General features: G+C 40.8%; 1 pseudogene across 1 annotated transcript; it reads right to left on the bottom strand.

The window, feature by feature from the left end:
* Positions 1–213: 213 nt before the first annotated feature.
* Positions 214–7764, bottom strand: LOC310824136 (cytochrome P450 3A27-like; annotated as a pseudogene). The gene is made up of 8 exons: positions 7757–7764; positions 5629–5728; positions 5382–5495; positions 4856–4944; positions 4610–4745; positions 3608–3760; positions 629–848; positions 214–425 (listed from the first exon to the last, which is right to left on the bottom strand). The product of its transcript is annotated as a cytochrome P450 3A27-like (transcript).
* Between the last annotated feature and the right edge of the window lie 10423 nt (positions 7765–18187).

Raw genomic sequence — 18187 nt, 5'->3', positions numbered from 1 at the left:
GTACATACTCATGCAGTACGCAAGTACAGAATTGTAGTATGGGGGTTCAAACCCGGGTCTCCCATGTGGAAGACACAAACGCTACTATTAAGCCAAGAGGACATCCTCAAGGTCTGAGGGCGACACTTCAGTTTACATGTCTCAGGCAGGGCTACCTCATCATGCGAGTGTGATTCCAAAATCACCTCTGCTACATATAGAAACGCAACAAAGTCATAGGTACAAAATTATATTTACAATCATTGTATCATTATTTTGTCTCACATCTGTCTCTTTACAGACGGTGAAGTTGAACCTCTGTAGAATCTCCACCATCGCCAGTTTCATCAATACCAGAGCGAATCGCACGGATACAGTTCCGTGGGCCCAACCCGAACAGCATGTAGGTGTATGGGTCGATGCTCTCCTTGTTCTCCTTACTGAACCTACACACGGAGAGTTCAGAGGAGGAGGGGTTAAAGAACATATCAATTAAATCACAGTAATATGATGGTTATACATGGTTGAAGAAACCTGTTTGTGTTTGGTCGTCGCATTTAGGTTTGTTTTATGGTTGTTTGTGGAACACTGCTCTTATCGTTGCTGTTGTGATTGATATTGTGGTTGTGGTTAAGATGTGGCCCATTACCTCTCTGGTTTGAACTCCTCTGGGTCTTCCCACACATCGGGGTCACGGTGCAAGGTCCAGATGGGTATCATGACAACCATACCCTTGGGGATGGTGATGCCGCTGATCTCAACAGATTTCTTGGCGACTCTTTCAAGTCGATGGGGTACAACCTGAGAGACTCGTTGATCACGCTGTCTAGATAGTCCATCTGCATCAGAGCCTCGTACTGGATAGGAGCCTGCACAGGGATATTACACTCACATGAGCACTAGTGATTGGTCGTTCACGTAGCCGAAACCCAGAACTAACTATTTTTCGTTGCAAATCTGAAGAGCTGTTAGTTTTTTGTGTTCTTTTTTTGGGAAATGAACACAGTACTGTACTTATTCTAATCTGCATAGCCTAATTTCATGACACCCGCATACAGAACGCCATTACTTTCAATGTACGTGTGTAATAGTGTCTTGCTTTTTTGTTATACATGAATAAACAAAAAAATCGCTAAATAATGTTATCTTGATAGTTGAACAATGTAAATGATAGATGTACACAAGGATCAATCAGAAGTCAAAATGCCACTAAACTGGGCTGCTTTTAGTGGATTGACTGCTTGGAATACTGAATGTGCTACAGTCTATTATTTCCTATCACAGTCGACAGACTACAAGAAAACTGTCAGGTGGTTCAAATGTGAATAACTTGGTATCCATTCCATTAACTGTGGCCGGGCAGCACCGAACAGCCCAGAGAACATTACCATGGTGCTTTTGAATATTAGGTCCCTATCTGGCAAAACCTTTATTGATCTTATCTCAGAGCGAAAGCTGCACTGTAATGTTTTTATCTGAAACCTGGCTAAACATGAATGCATGTCAGTCTATTAGAAGTGGGGAAAAATATATTTTCACTCTATTATTTATCTAGCCATGTCGCTGAGCAGATGAGAATTTCATGATGAATATGAATATGAATAGTACACCATCAACAGCTTCCTCCTGTGATAATGATTTAGCAACCAGCTTCAACACCAAACTAAGGGCAACTATCGACTCTGTAGCACCAGTCAAACTGAAAAAGGCTGTGGCCAAATTTAAAAGAATTTGCAGAAAGTCTGAGCGGACAAAAACTGCAGGTCCACCTTGATATTCTTCGAGAGCATCTTTCTGCTTTTAATAAGGCAATAAAAAAACGCCAAGACAGACGGGATCATTTCTCAAAATTGATAATGAATCATAACAACTCAAACAGTGCTCTTTTCAACGATTGACAGCCTTATAAATCCCGCCCACAAGACACCTGGTGATCTGCTCTCCACCTACAAATGTGAGGAATTTGCAACATACTTCTGAGATAAGAGAACCAATATTAGGTGAGGAGGATCACTCAGGCAAGACCTGAAGATGTGTTTGATGACTTGTTACCCCACCTTCCACCACATGGAAGCACTATGAACTCTTTTGCAGTGGTCATACAGAAATGCTCAGCAAAGTGGGGGTCTGTTCATCTGCACCTAAAACTACCATGGTGAAACCCCTCCTGAAGAAAAGTAACTTAGACTCTTCAGTCCTTAGCGATTTTAGGCCAATCTCCAACCTTCCCTTTTTAAGCAAAAAAATAATAATTCTTGAAAAAAAGGTGTTCAAACTGTTAAATAATCTCCTTCTTCCCAACTGTACCTTTGACATGTTCCAATCTGGCTTTTGTGCCGATCATAGCACTGAGATAGCACTATGTTGTTAAGTTATTAACTAGGTTCTTAATGACCTTAGAATTAATTAATTAATGCTGATGCCAAAATGCTCTTTGTCCTTGTCCTGGTCAAACTGTCTGCACACTTAAAGACACTACTTACAGTAATACTAAGCACCAGGCAAAAAAACAAGGTGTTACCATTGACTCAGATCTTAATTTTGAAACCCATATCAAGAATGTGACTAAAACATATTTGTATCACTTAAAGAAGAGTAAGTAAGTTTGCCGGAAATCTGCCATCGTGGAGAAATTCTGTCTGAAGTTGTCCAAACAACAACATCCTCCCTAATAATAATATATCCCCCCGAAATGAACTTGCAGTGTTGGACATTAGCTGTTGTGTTTCTACATGCGCACACGATTGGGAGAGGCAGCCACCAGAGAAAGGTCAGTCTACTCCCCTAGAACACCCCTGGCACTCACAACATGTTTATATGCAAACCGAATGTCAGGTAGGACACTGCATTTTAAAAAGCGTCTTTTCCGAACCAAAACAGCGTTCGTAAATGAAATATTTATTCATAAGGGATTTATTATAAGGGATCTTGTTCCCTGATCGCTACCGATTAAAGATAGTCATTACAACCGTTAGGAAGCTTTTAGAAAGCTTGAATATTACATGGACCTTTACAGAACACAGCTGTAAAGGTGCAACCTTTCCTCTCGCAGGCTGACACTGAGAGACGAATGCATGCTTGTATTACTAGCAGCCTTGATTACTGTAACACTCTCCTGTCTGGTCGACCAAAGAAAGCTATTGGCAAATGATACAGAATGCAGCAGCACGAGTCAGATGGAGAGCACATATCACACAAGTCTCTGCACTGATTACCTGTTAGTTTTATAATTTATTTTAAGATAATTGTATTAGTTTAGAAATCACTCTATGGTCATGCACACCACTGCATGTCAGACATGCTTTTAAGGTATATACCCTGTAGATCCCTCAGGTTCTCAGGTACTAGCCTTTTAACTATTCTGAAGATTCCAACAACACCTATCTACTTCCTGTTTCAAATGAATAATACTGGGCAGAAGTCTGCACAGGGATGCTACAGACACATTAGCACACTGTAAAATACTGTCACCTATCTAACCGTCTGTTCCAAAGCAATAGTAATAGATACTGTAGGAGTCTGCAGTGCACAGGGGTTACACACTCATCAGTACCCTCTAAAATACTGTCACTATCATATTTCCTGTTCCACATGAATAGTACTATATAGGAGTCTGCAGAGGGGTTACCTTGTTGGGAAACACAGTGTGTATCTCCTCCTGCAGCTTGGTCATGATGTGAGGGTTGGTTGCCAGATTGTAGGCCAGGAAGGACAGAGAGCTACTGGTGGTCTCATAGCCAGCAAAGATGAACATCATTGCCTGGGACAAGATCTCATGGTCACTCAATCCTATGATGATGGGAGAAATGGGGTGGTAGGTGTGTTTGTAGGTATAGGTGTTTGAGGCAGGTACTGTATGTGTGTGTGTTAGATGCTAGTATACAGTGTGTGTGTGTGTGTGTGTGTGTGTGTGTGTGTGTGTGTGTGTGTGTGTGTGTGTGTGTGTGTGTGTTAAGGCAGGCACCTTTACTCTGCTCCTCTCCCTTTGAGTTGCTGTCTTTCTGCGAGTCTATCATCAGCTGCAGGAAATCTACCCGACTCTGGAAGCAGGCTTACGTCAGATCAAAATCACATGAGAACTACCAGATGCTACCAAATCTCTACAATTGTATTACACAATACTGGCTGAAGATCGTATATTTGATCAGATATATTTACATATCTTCCTGGTGCTAGCCACGCGATTGGACTTGATCTTCTGAAAGACAGCGTAGAAGAAATCTGTGACCGAGGCAGGGAATAGGGATACCTCCTTGTTTGCCATAACAGGACCCATGAAGGGGAAGAATGCTGGACGGACAGGAAATGCCACGGTTACAAACAGGAACAGGAAATACCATGATACGTGACTCCAATCCTATTCAATGCACAGCCCTGTCCAGAAACAACTCCTAGGCTCTATCCCTAGACACTTCTGTATCCAATCCACTCAGATCTCCAAGTGTCCAGCATTTAGGAACTAGAGGTTGGTTCTGGACAGGGCCCATGTGTTTGTCAAATGAGTAGAGCGCAAACCATTGGCAGTGTGGTTTATGTCAGTCTAATCAATGAAATCAATAGCTTCATTTATTGAGCACAAAATGATTTAGACTGAAAGCTATATGGGGGCAGTTGTACCGACTGTGAGGAACAGTGGGCTGAAGATGTCAAACTTGAGCATTTTCTTGATGTTGGTCACAAAGGGGTCAGAGGGGTTGTGGAGGGAGTCGATGTCGACACTGAATGAAGTGCTGACGACCTTATCCATACTGTATGGTCCAAAGAACCTGGAACACAACCACACAATCTTTGACCACCAGAACCACAACCACAAAATTAAAGGGGGAGTTCACTGAAATTACAAATTCACCTTATCTTCTCGGAGAGAAATCCTCACTCTTTTAGTTCAATGGGCTCTTCGTTATCGGCCGTCTTCTTCAGATTGCTGACCAAATTACCAGAGTGCTGCTTCATGATCCCGAACATCTGAGTTGGGAAGGATACATGGAAAAATATGATGATTGATACATGGATTAATATGTGCAAAACATGGGTTAATATCATGTTTGAAACAGGAATTATTTTAATGTTTATATAGCCTGAGAATATACATTCATACAGGATACATTATGTATATAGTCAAGGAATAAGTGACTCCAAAGATGAACTATTATTCTATACTCTGTCATCTGACCACTGAACTTATCTAAGATAAGATTAAATATACTTTTTTGTCCCGGATGGAAATTTGTCTTGGACAATTAAAGTTGCTGCTTCACACAACAACAAACAACAATGAATACACACTATACACATAGTACAAATCACATAAACACACACACACACACGTCAGAGTTGTTAGTCATTCATTTATTTGTGTTGTTGGAATGAATAAAAGAAGGAGAGGAGAGATGGGACTGTACCTCTTTGATCCGCCCACTGGTGAAGGAGGGAGACAGGACACTGCGGATCCGTCTCCATGTATCATCCTCAGCGATAAACACGGCGTCATACAGAGGCCCGTTGAGATAGAAATTCTCGAAAAATAACAATGATTATATACTGCAAAATTAACCGAATATTAATAATGCTATAATAACAATGATATTATCTATTTAATAAGTCCTTATGTTTTTTTCCCCATACAACAACTTCAATTTAGCGTATTACCCTCCTGTTAGTGAAAAGGGAGTAGCATTCCTTGATGAGGATGGTTTTGATCATGGCTGTGTCCATGATACACAGGACGGGCTGACGGCCATCATAGATCCTACAGACCAGCAAAAACAAAGATAGTTAGATATACACTCACCCAACACTTTATTAGGAACACTATACTAATACTGGGTAGAGCCTCCCTTTGCTCTCAAAACAGCCTCAATTCTTCGTGACATTGATTCCTTTGAGATTCTGGTCCATGATGACATGATTGCATCACGCAATTCCTGCACATTTTTCAGGTGCACTTTCAAGATGTGAATCTCCCGTTTTGCCACATCCCAAAGGTGTTCTATTGGATTCAGATCCGGTGACAAGGAAGGCCACTGAAGAACACTGAACTCATTGTCATGTTCATGAAACCAGTTTAAGACGACTTTTGCTTTGTGACATGGTGCATTATCATGCTGGAAGTAGCCATTAGAAGGTGGGTAAATTGTGGCCATGAAGGGATGCACATGGTCAGCAACAATACTTAAATAGGCTGTGGCATTCAAGCAAATATACCGTAGATAGAGACAGACAGACCCATCACAGATCCTGCACTCTTTGAAAAAGTGCTACCTAGAACCAAAAAGGGTTCTTCTTCCACTGTCCCTTTGAAGAAACCTTTTGGGTTCCATGTAGAACCCTTTCCACAGAAGGTTATACAGTACCGTGCGTAAGTAATGGGACAGTGAAGCATTTTTTCTTCTGTTTGGATTTGAAATAAAAACGTAGAGATTTTTATTTTTTATTTGATGTACATATTGGTTTATCATTCAGAAATTACAACACTTTTATGCATAATCCCCCTATTTCAGGCTACACAAAAGTGATAGGACAATTGGCTTGACAAGTGTGTTCGTCAGGTGTGTTACGTCACATAATTTGTGCAGTCTGCTATTGGTGTCTTGTCAACATGAGGACCAAAGAGATGTTATTGAAAGTCAGGGAAGCCATTATGATGCTGAAATATCAGAAAAAAAGTAAACATAGCCAAAACCTTAAACCTACCAAAATCAACAGTTTGGAACTTCATTTAACTTCATTAAAAGGAAAGAAAGCACTGGTGAGCTCAGAAATTGCATAATTGAGAATCATTTATTTACATCTTGTCAGTCCAAGTACAAGTAAATGGCTCCAAACTCATTGGACGGCATTTCATCATACAGCAGGACAATGACCCAAAACATACTGCCATAGGAACTAGGGAATTTTTCAGGGCCAAAAAGTGGAAATTTGTTGACTGGCCAAGTCAGTCTCCAGATTTAAATCCTATAGAACATGCATTTCATTTGCTCAAGAGGAGACTTAGGGCAAAACATCCTAAAAAAACAACAACAGTCACTGCAACATAGGTCTGGCAGAGCATTACCAGAGAAGATACCCAGCGGGGTCACAGTGGGTCACAGACTTTTGCACTTTTGCATACAAAGGATTGGGGACCAAATACTAAACATGAGTGCTTAATTTAGACATTTGATAATGCAAAAGAAGGAAAAATGCTTGGGCACCAAATGGCTAGAGCCAGCCCTGATTAACAGAACCTTTATCGAGCGCACAACATCACATTAATGCCCATAGGAAGAATGAGAATAGAGTATCAACAAAATAACCATTTTAACACAATTTAAAACAACATACGTCTGTAAGTTTTAACCATACGTTAATGTGCGTCAAGGAAAACGCGGGAGAATGATGCCCGTGATGGGCCTAACCCAAAACTCAAAGAATATCTCGCTGTCCCTCTCCTTAAATATCATTCCCAACAAAGGACAAGGTGTGAGATACATTACAATAGCAAATGAATTTACAAATGGTGAAAGCTGAAAAATCTGAAACATAGTCAAAACCTTAGACTTGCCAAAATCAAGCACTGATGAGCTCAGCAATCGCAAATGGCTGAGGCTTCACTGCAAGATGCAAACCACTAGTTATTCTTAAAAAGGATAGTCAGGTTACAGTTTGCTAAGAAGTACCTAAAAAGCCTGCAGAGGTGTGGAAAAAAGTCTTGTGGACAGATAAGATGAATATTATCAGAGTGATTGCAAGAGGAAAGTTTGGAGAAAAAAGGATCTGCCCAAGGTTTACAGCATACCATCCCATCTGTGATACATGGTGGAGGGGATGCTATGGTTTGGGCATGTATAGCTGCCACTAGAACTTGCTAACTTATCATAATTGATGATGTTACTGCTGACAGCAGCAGCAGAATGTATTCTGAAGTGTACAGAAATATCTTGTCTGGTCGAGTAAAAACAATGCTTCCAAATTCATTGGATGGCGCTTCATCATACAGTAAGACAATGACCCAAAACATACTGCCATTGGAGCTAGGGAGATTTTCAGGGCGAAAAAGTGGAAAGTCCTTGACTGGCCATGTCAATGTTTGGATTTAAATCCTATTGAACATGCATTTCATTTTCTGATGGTAAGATTTTGGGCAAAAAGACCTGGCAAAAAGATGGCTGGCCTGGCAGAATATCACCAGAGAAGATACCCAGCACCTGGTGGGGTCAATGGGTCCCAGACGGTTATTGCATACAAAGTATTGTCGACCAAATACTAAACATGAGTGCATCATTTCGACCATGTATACCAATACTAGACAAAAGAAAAGAAAAGAATCTAGCAAAAGCAAACTATGTTCTGACAGGGTTTGACTCATCTAATACGACATCAGATCTGGATAGGTTCCTTGATTTCCTCTGAAAGGTGACATAGGCATGAAAACATGTACACAACATCAAGAAGAAACCATTGATTAAAGCCAAATCAATTGACAGAGGCATGGCAGAAAATGTGTGTTGTCTCTTTAAAAGAAATGTTAAAAATCTCTTTGTTTTCCCTGAATGAAACAAAGCACAGGTGTTTAAAAGGCCAGCCCCACCCCTGATTACAATGATCCACACATGGAGACAGCCAAAGCAACATAGATCAATAAGACATCGCACATGTCACACCAGAATGTGTGTTGGCAAGTGTGTGCCCTTATAGCCAGGATCCACTCTCTGGTCACATCTCCCTGATGTTGGTTATGAAGAACTTTATCAAACGTTTGGATTTGAAATTAAACAATTACTACAAGGTTAAAGTAGAGATTCTCAGCTTTTATTTGATGGTATTTGTATACACATTGGTTTCACCATTTAGAAATTACCCCACTTTTTATGCATAATCCCCCTATTTCAGTGTACCCAAAAGTAATGGGACAGACTTATCAAATGTCCAAATGAAGCAGTCATGTTTAGTATTTAGTGGACAATCCACTAGTATTTAGTGGACAATAACTGCCTGAAGTCTGCAACCCACTAACCTTACCAGACGCTGGGCATCTTCTTTGGTGATGCTCTGCTAGGCCTGTACTGCAGCCATCTTTAGTTGTTGTTTGTTTTGAGGTCTTTTTGCCTAAATTCTTATCATTAGGGAAATGTAATGCATGTTCAATTGAATTTTAATCTGAAGATTGACTTGGCCAATCAAGATCTTTCCACTAGTTGCTATGGCAGTGTTTTGGGTCATTGTTTTATTGTATGGTGTGGCTCCATCCAATGCATTTGGAGGCATTTGCTTGCACTCAAGCAGACAAGATGTTTCTGTGCACTTCAGAATACATTCTGCTGCTGCCGTCAGCAGGTACAATCATCAATTAAGACAAGTTAGCAAGTTCTAATGGCAACTATACATGCCCACACCTAACACCCCCTGCACCATGTTTCACAGATGAGGTGGTATGCTGTGGATCTTGGGCAGATCCTTTTTTCTCCAAACTTTTGTCACGTCCATGATAATATTCATCTCATCTGTCCACAATATCTTTTACGAGACCTTTGCAGGCTTTTTAGGTACTCTTTTTTAGCAAACTGTGACCATCCTTTTTGATGATAACTAGTGGTTTTTGATGATAAATGTGTCTTCCTCTTAGTTATAAACAAACCAGAATTAAATGCATAGGTCTATGTATGTATGGATGGATGGATGTTGTCATTGGAACAGCTGGAAGACTTTCTCTGCAACCCCCGAAAAAACACATGTACGCAAGCACGCACAAACACACACACACACACGCACGCACGCACGCACGCACGCACACACACACACACACACACACACACACACACACACACACACACACACACACACACACAGGCATGTTTAAGATATGCGTAGCCCATGTTTATTAGTTGACTTAGTTGTGGGGTTAGTTTAGATACAGCGCACGATGCAACAAACAGGTATAATATCAGCACACCTCAGCATTGCTACACCCACGTGCTACCACAGGGAACTGGTACCCGCATAGTTAGATATGGTGGTCCCACACCAGAGAGAACTGGTATGTTCCAGATCATTATACGAGGTAACTAGCTAGTAAATTATTAATTACTAGAAAGTGCTCAGTAGTCCTAGGGCTACAAACACAAGCTGACCAACCCTCCTGCAAACAGGGTGCTAATATTTCTCAATATTACCTTGTCAAAGCTAGCCAAGGTTCTCAGCTGTCCGGAAACAACAAGTAACTTAGTTAGCCGTCCGTCCCAAGTGCTAGCTGTAGCCTACACATGTGACCTTATAATAACCTGAGGAATTATCGTCGAGCTAGGGTTCAACAATAACAAAGAATTGAGAGCTCACAGGTTAGCCTGCTAGCTCAGAGAGTTAACAGGTGCTCAGAAGGTGAAAATCATCGTTGAGCTGAACCGTAGGATTCTATCAGAGACAATCTAACGCCCCGTGAGAATCATAGGCTGAGGTGTAGCCAGCTACAACAACACAACTACAGTACACTTTTCAACCTAACGTCCCATGAGAATCATAGGCTGAGGTGTACCCAGCTACAACAACACAACTACAGTACACTTTTCAACCTAATGCCCCGTGAGAATCATAGGCTGAGGTGTACCCAGCTACAACAACACAACTACAGTACACTTCAGACAGTCAGAGAGTGAAGAGTGGAAAGGATGAAATGGTGCGCTTGTAGCATCCCTTTATTGGGACAGGTGATAGGCGTTGCTATCACTTGCAAGTGTGTACGAGGTGTGATTCTGTGAATCAAGATGTAAATACAGTGCTCTCTGAAAGTATTCAGACCCCTTCACTTTTGCCACATTTTGTGATGTTACAGCCTTTTTCCTCATCAATCTACACACAATACCCCATAATGACAAAGCAAAAACAGGTTTTTAGAAATTGTTGCTCATTTATTCAAAATAAAAAACTGAAATATCACCTTTACATAAATATTCAGACCCTTTACGTTTTTTGTTGAAGCACCTTTGTCATTATTGCGTATTGTGTGTAGATTAATGAGGAAAAAAATAATTTCATCTATTTTTGAATAAGGCTGTAACATAACATAATACGGAAAAAGTGAAGGGGTCTGAATACTTTCAGAATGCACTGTATGTGCCTGTTATAGTCCCATTGTGTGATTGGTGTGTGTACTGTTTTCTGGCACAAGCCTTAACTGATCCAACAAGTTCACCAATCATCAATGGTGTGATATGAAGTTGATGGATTTTAATGTTACATGCTACACCAGTGCGTGTGTAAAGTGTTGACATTGCGCGGCTGCTGCAGCAGCAACGCAAAATGATTCTTGGAGTGCTTGGAAATGGTATCAATGCTTTTTGGACGCTTAAAAACATATTCAATTAGTTTCATAGTATGGTAAAGTAATAGAAACATAGATTATAGAAATACATACAATAGTGGTACCTGTATGAAAAACAAAGTGATTGTCCTCATTTATATTTGGAGGTAGAGGACAAACCCCAACTCTAAGATATTCAGACTTGACAAGGCTCTCAACATAAAACAATGTACAGAATCCATAAATTAGAAGTTCCTTGCAGAAACAGACTGGGAGGCTATTTCTTCTGCATCCACACGTGCAACTGGTCACGTTTCTGGTGTAAGAGTAAATACTGCCATCTAGGGTTTAGAGATGGTTAACAGGAAATGGATACATTATTTGAGTAATTTAGCAGAAGCTCTTATCCAGAGATACTTAAAATAAATAGCTACATTCATCTTCAGCTACATACATCACGGTCATCACAAGTAAGACTTTCTATAATAATAAATGCCACAAGCAGTCACAGTGGTAGAGAAAGGAAGTCAATTTAATTTAATGTTCAACTTAATTTATTGAACTTAAGACAACTATATAAATTGATTTGCTATGTATCCCTAAATAGCGGCCAATTGTGTTGAGGTTTCCAGGCTAACGGTGTCGGCATGTGCAGTCCCCTGTCTTATCTCTGCACCCCCACACGCTCTCAGCCAGGGCCACATCAACAAGGCTTTTGACAGAAAGGCTCGTCCCCTGGTTTGCCTGATTGTGTACCAGCTGAGCCATCAGAGGAGTCGCTCTCAACGAGAACATGAGGGTTGTGGCATATCTGGAGCCATCGTTCATCTGAAATTAAAAAAGTAACATCAGAGGGGAGTGCAAGGTGAGACAAGAATTGGACAAATTCAACTGAGAGTTGAAGGTCATGGACTAAATGCTATAGTAAAACTAGCAACAATCACCTTCATCTACTTAGTCTATAGGTTCTCTACCATCTCTCTAATCGTCACCATGCTCACCTTCTTCAATGTCTCCCTCTCCTGTTCTAGCTTCTCTTTTTCCAGACTCTGTTTCGCTCTTTCTTCAGCCACCATCACCAGGGCCTCTCTCCTCTTGATGGCCTCTATCTCTTTTTCCATCTGTTTCTTATCCTTTTTAAATGTCTCCTTCTCCTTCCACATCTTGAGCATTTCTCGCTCCACATCCTGCCCGTCTCTTTTGATTTTCATCCACTCCTTCTTTATTATTTGCAACTCTGCACCGACCTTCTCTGTCTTTCTAAGCATCTCCATTGAGGTCTCCTTTTCCTGCTCTAGCTTCTCCTTTTCCTGGCTCAGTTTAAGTCTTTCTTCGGCCTCCATCACCAGGGCCTCTCTCCTCTTGACTGCCTCCATTTCTTTTTCCATCTGTTTCTTGGCCTTGAGAAATGTCTCCTTCTCCTTCCACATCCCAAGCATTTCTTGCTCCACCTTCTGCCCGTCTCTTTTGATTTTCATCCACTCCTTCTTTATCATTTGCAACTCTGCTCCGACCTTCTCTGTCTTTCTAAGCATCTCCTTTGAGGTCTCCTTCTCCTGCTCTTCCTTCTCTTTTTCCTTGCTCAGTTTAAGTCTTTCTTCGGCCTCCATCACCAGGGCCTCTCTCCTCTTGACTGCCACCATGTTTTTCTCCATCTCTTTCTCCATCTGTTTCTTGGCCTTGAGAAATGTCTCCTTCTCCATCCACATCCTGAGCATTTCTTGCTCCACCTTCTGTCCGTCTCTTTGGATTTTCACGCTCTCCTTCCTCATCATATTTAACTCTGCCTCTGCCTTCTCAGCCTTTCTAAGTATCTCCTTTGAGGACTCCTTCTCTTTCTCAATCTCCATCATGAGGATCTTGATCCCACTGTCCATCTCCTCCCTCTCCCTATTGAACTCATTCCTGTCCTCCTGCAGTCTTTCTGCCTTTCTGGCCAGGATCTCCTCCTCCCTCTGCCTAACTTTTTGGTCCCTTCTCTTTTGTTTCTCATATTCCTCTATCTTTTTCTCAAACTCTGCCTTCTCTGTCTTAATCCTCTCATGCTCCTTCCTGATATCCTCAATACTCATATATATTTTCACCTCCATTGTTTTTATGCACCTACAGTAGATAGAACACAAACAAAAATGATTGAAATAATCTCCACACACCCATACTATAATGCAACAGGAATGTCAGAAAGATTCCCCAAATGAGAATGGTATAACAATCTTTGAGTTTGCCCTTCTGAATCAGTCAACAAATACCAGTACACCGATTGGCAGCAAAGAAATGTTATTATCTATAATGTGCGTTCGGCTGGCGTCATAATGGGTTTGGAATGACTATCATGGTAATTCACTGCCTAACAACTCTTATCAGCGTTCGATGCAATGGTTCGAAGTGACTTGGTCCTGTCAGAGGCCTATGTTAGAGTCAGCAAAAGCTTCCAGTGTGGGTTGGCTGGCTATGTTTGTTGACACACCTTGAAATATAGCCTACAATTGTGGCCAACAGGTCAAATATCAGTGGCCATATAATGGGCACATTTTATTAACTGGAATCGGCCTGGTACAGGTAGGAGCCTATAGGCTAATAAGCAGAAGACCTCGGCAAAATTAAAATAGCCCTAATTCAATTCATGCATTTAGGTCTCTCATAATAATAATAAAAAATATATTTTATTTGGAATGTGTTTTTCATTTGTAGCCGACAATTTCAAAGCCTGTGCAGTTGAGTGCAATAGACACACAAACAAAAACACTAACAAAACACTAACAACAACAAGAGGACAGGACCTAAAGGAAGGCCTTTCTAAAGATGTGAGTTTTTAGGCATATAGAAATATCCAACGCTGAATTCGACTTAATGGGAATATCATCTCCTAGTGACAGATATCTCTCAGTGACATTTTTACGCGTCCCTTGTCCAAATGCTGTAAAGGTAGTCGGCCTATGCCGTCTCAAGTATTTACAAATACAAGTGTTATAAAACTATACTATATGTCAACTATACTACATCTCTGGCCTACATTAGCCTACCTCAGTCAGTAGGCTGTGTATAAGCGCCGAATCTTCCGGTTATAATCTCTTTATATCTCACTCTGGTAATACTGATACTACTGATAATACTTAGCTCGTTATGCCACTGAACTAAAAGTTCAAGAACTTTGTGTATTATTGCAGAACATTCTCAATTCTGTGTACATATTGTAACGAACGGCGGGGTAGAGTAGCTTGCCTTAAGCGGGTATCGAACTCGCAACCTTCCGCTTCCAAACCGGCCGCGCTAGCCACAACACCAAGAGAGTTAACTCACTTGGCGGAGCTGCTAACGGGCCTTACACAGGGTCGTTACACTATCCCCTCCGTTCGGGAGAGCGTGCCCTCACGCTTCACTATACAAGTCTCTCACGTGGACACGCCTCTCAGATGGCCTCACGGGCACCATCCCACTTCTAACACCAATGTAACGAACGGCGGGGTAGAGTAGCTTGCCTTAAGCGGGTATCGAACTCGCAACCTTCCGCTTCCAAACCGGCCGCGCTAGCCACAACACCAAGAGAGTTAACTCACTTGGCGGAGCTGCTAACGGGCCTTACACAGGGTCGTTACAATATCAACGTCATAATGATACCAATAGCAACGCATTTTGGGTGGAATCCTAACTCCAAATCCGCGCGCGTAAATCTTGTATTCATGTCAATGGGAAATTGATTCGATTTACACGCGGATCTCGAGATTCCACTGCAATACACATTTAAGTTTAAGTTCATTTGAATTTATAGTGCATTTTACCCACAATATACGGCTTACACAAAAGTAGCCTACAAGACAAATACAACATTTGAAAAAACATATTGCATAGAATCAAATTTGGGGATATACAGGGTTTTTTTCTTTATAAAGTACATTACAAACATAAAGTCTCATAAAGTACATTACAAATACGAAACAATTATTAGTCCTATTTTTTATTAGTAATAATAATAAGTCTTTTATATTTAATACAAAATAGATCAAATGGTGAAATTGGTGTGTATAAATATAATAAACTTGACTCATAATCCGTATAGTGCTGTTTTTGGAGTAATTACTAATTACTAGTAATTACTAGTGTGTGCGGACTGCGCTCTCTGTCCCGTCTCTCTGCTGTGGGGCAGCGGAGCACTCTGCCCCATCGTTGCGAGGGGAACAACGTGAGCGTGATTGGCGTAAGCAGGGAAAACCTCACGCAAATTATATTGGGTATGAATTCTGCCTAGCAACAGGTGGCGAAAAACTATTAAACGCTAATGTCGTTAACGTGGTCTGACATGACAGGAAATGATCACAAAGCAATTCAGTTCATCTACTGTACGTCTATCGCTAATGCTAGCTAGCTAAAGTTTTCACAATGAATCGTGTAGATTATTTGTTGACCATGCGGTTCAGTACATTGCCTTTGGAAGAGAAGTTGGAGATAAAACGTTTAGGGCCAACAGGAATGGTTTGACAAAAAGAGATGGCTAACCGCTACCACCTCGAAACATGCGCTGTTCTGTTTCCCATGTATGATTTTTGGTGGAGACTATTTGGGCATCGGCTGGATTCAAAGACATTATACATCTGTCAGAACAGAACAGACACCAGCGACTGAACGGCCTTGACATGCTTTCCATTGAAAATGCATTGATTCAGGGACAGATGGATTTCAACAGTAAAGTCATCGAGAGGTTTGCTGAAGCAACGAACCGCCGAACTACTTTCCTATTCAAGTGTGCAGGTCTGTTTGGACATGTATGACAAATGGACAATGCGCCGTTCACTGTAGACTATATTGCTTTTGTTTTGTAGTCATTTTAAACGTTATACTGGCTGTGATATAAAGTGGAGGACTAAATGTTACGTATAGGCATAATATCTAGACAGTTGATGGGCACACTTGTTACTTGTCGCTTTCAGAACCCTGGACTGGGCTCCGGCTGTATATTCATATAGTTCCGTTAATTAGCCTAGCCTACTTTCCGTGATTTAATGTGACTTTTGTAGTGTGTTATAGCCTCTGCACTGATGCTATTTATTTCACATTTAAAATAATACAATTGATAAAACCTGATTAAACTTTCCTACAAGTTAACGATGTGCCGAATGCTTGTATTTTGATTAAACATGCAAGTTATTGAAGACACGTGTCTGTCTCATCTTTTTACTTTGTTGCAGTATAGGCGTTCTGTGTCGCGCTGAAGCGTATGAAGTGTATTCAGTTATGGGGTTTACTGTACATACTTTTTCTCTGCACTGTTCCTGCTGCAGAGGATGCGTAAACGATTTTCCCATGTTGTTTTTTGGTTGTGGTCTGTGTTTATACATTTAGGCTATTAGTTGTATCCTACTTTTCAGTTTTACAAGTCAAATCTTATGACAGATGAGATGGCACTTCAACCGATAAAATGCAGGTACATTTTGACTACTGCTGCACTACGATACCCATAGATAGACCCAATACATTGGTAACTGCACTACTTATACAGCTCATATACTGCTTATACTGTTCATACTGCATTCTATATTTATTCTGCTTATAATGTTACTGTTAATACATATATTGCTTATACTGCACTACTTATACTGCTCATATACTGCTTATACTGCTCATATACTGCTTATACTGCACTACTTATACTGCTCATATATTGCTTATACTGCTCATATACCGCTTATACTGCACTACTTATACTGCTCATATACTGCTTATACTGCACTACTTATACTGCTCATTTATTGCTTATACTGCTCTACCTGTATATATTGTTCACATTGCACATTGCACGCTTTTTTGCACTTCTGGTTAGACGCTAACTGCATTTCGTTATCTTTGTACTTGTACTCTGCACAATGACAATAAAGTTGAATCTAATCTAACACCTATTTATTGGCATGTTTTGATGGCATGTTGTTCATTCTCATGTTATGATTTAGTTTGTGATTATACACACGTTTTTAGCGTGATGATAGAGACCCACTACCAGACAAGTACAAAACATACACAAGTCACATGCAAATCCCTGCACTGCAGACGACAGACAACAACTGTCTCTGTACAACTAGTCCTGGACCTCCACTAATAGACAGATACAAAGAGAGCAGCATACAGTAGCAGCAGAGCCCAGAGGCGAGGCGAGGCAAGGCAAGGCAAGGCAAGTTTATTTATATAGCACATTTCATACACAGGCAATTCAAAGTGCTTTACGTAAAATAGATAAAAAGGAAAGAGCATGAAAAAAAAATTAGAATAAAAACGCATAAAAGACAGAAAAAAAGAAAAAAAGTCACAGTGCATTTTAGGGTCACAGTGCAATTATTAGCGCCAATTTAGTTTCAATTTAAGGCAAAAGCGAAGCCCTTTTTTTTTTAAGCCCATTTTTGAAAGTAGCCAGTGTTGGGGCTGATCCTAAATCTAAGTGTAACATAATAACTGAGAGACCTGCAGCAGGGCAGGTCCTCATCACTGGCTGTCTGCTTTGAGCTGGTTGTCGTTGGACTCCTGGCAGCGGAACAGGTCCATCTCAATGGGGATCTGGTGAGAGTTGACACACAGTTAAAGTATGAAGGAACGAGTAAAACAGATGTCAGCGTTACACTATGAATGTTACCTAATACAGTGTCACTGTTACGTTCGGGTAGCATTGCACTATAAATTCAAATAAACTCAAACTCCTGGACAACCTCTCTTGGGTCGACATACATTAAAATGGCCCTATGAAGTCTCGAGGGAGTTTTGCAGAAATACAAATAGCTTTTTTTTAAATCTCACACTTCCATCATTTAGTAGGTAGCCTATACTGAGGATGATTGGCGCCTAGTACTGAAAAATGCAATCTGGGAAATTAAATGGGGAGTACATACTCATGCAGTACGCAAGTACAGAATTGTAGTATGGGGGTTCAAACCCGGGTCTCCCATGTGGAAG

The sequence above is a fragment of the Argentina silus genome (genome assembly GCF_951799395.1).
Source record: "Argentina silus genome assembly, chromosome: Y".
Classification (NCBI taxonomy): Eukaryota; Metazoa; Chordata; class Actinopteri; order Argentiniformes; family Argentinidae; genus Argentina; species Argentina silus.
The sequence above is the reverse complement of the archived record's forward strand: the minus strand, read 5'-3'. Positions and strand labels throughout refer to the sequence as shown.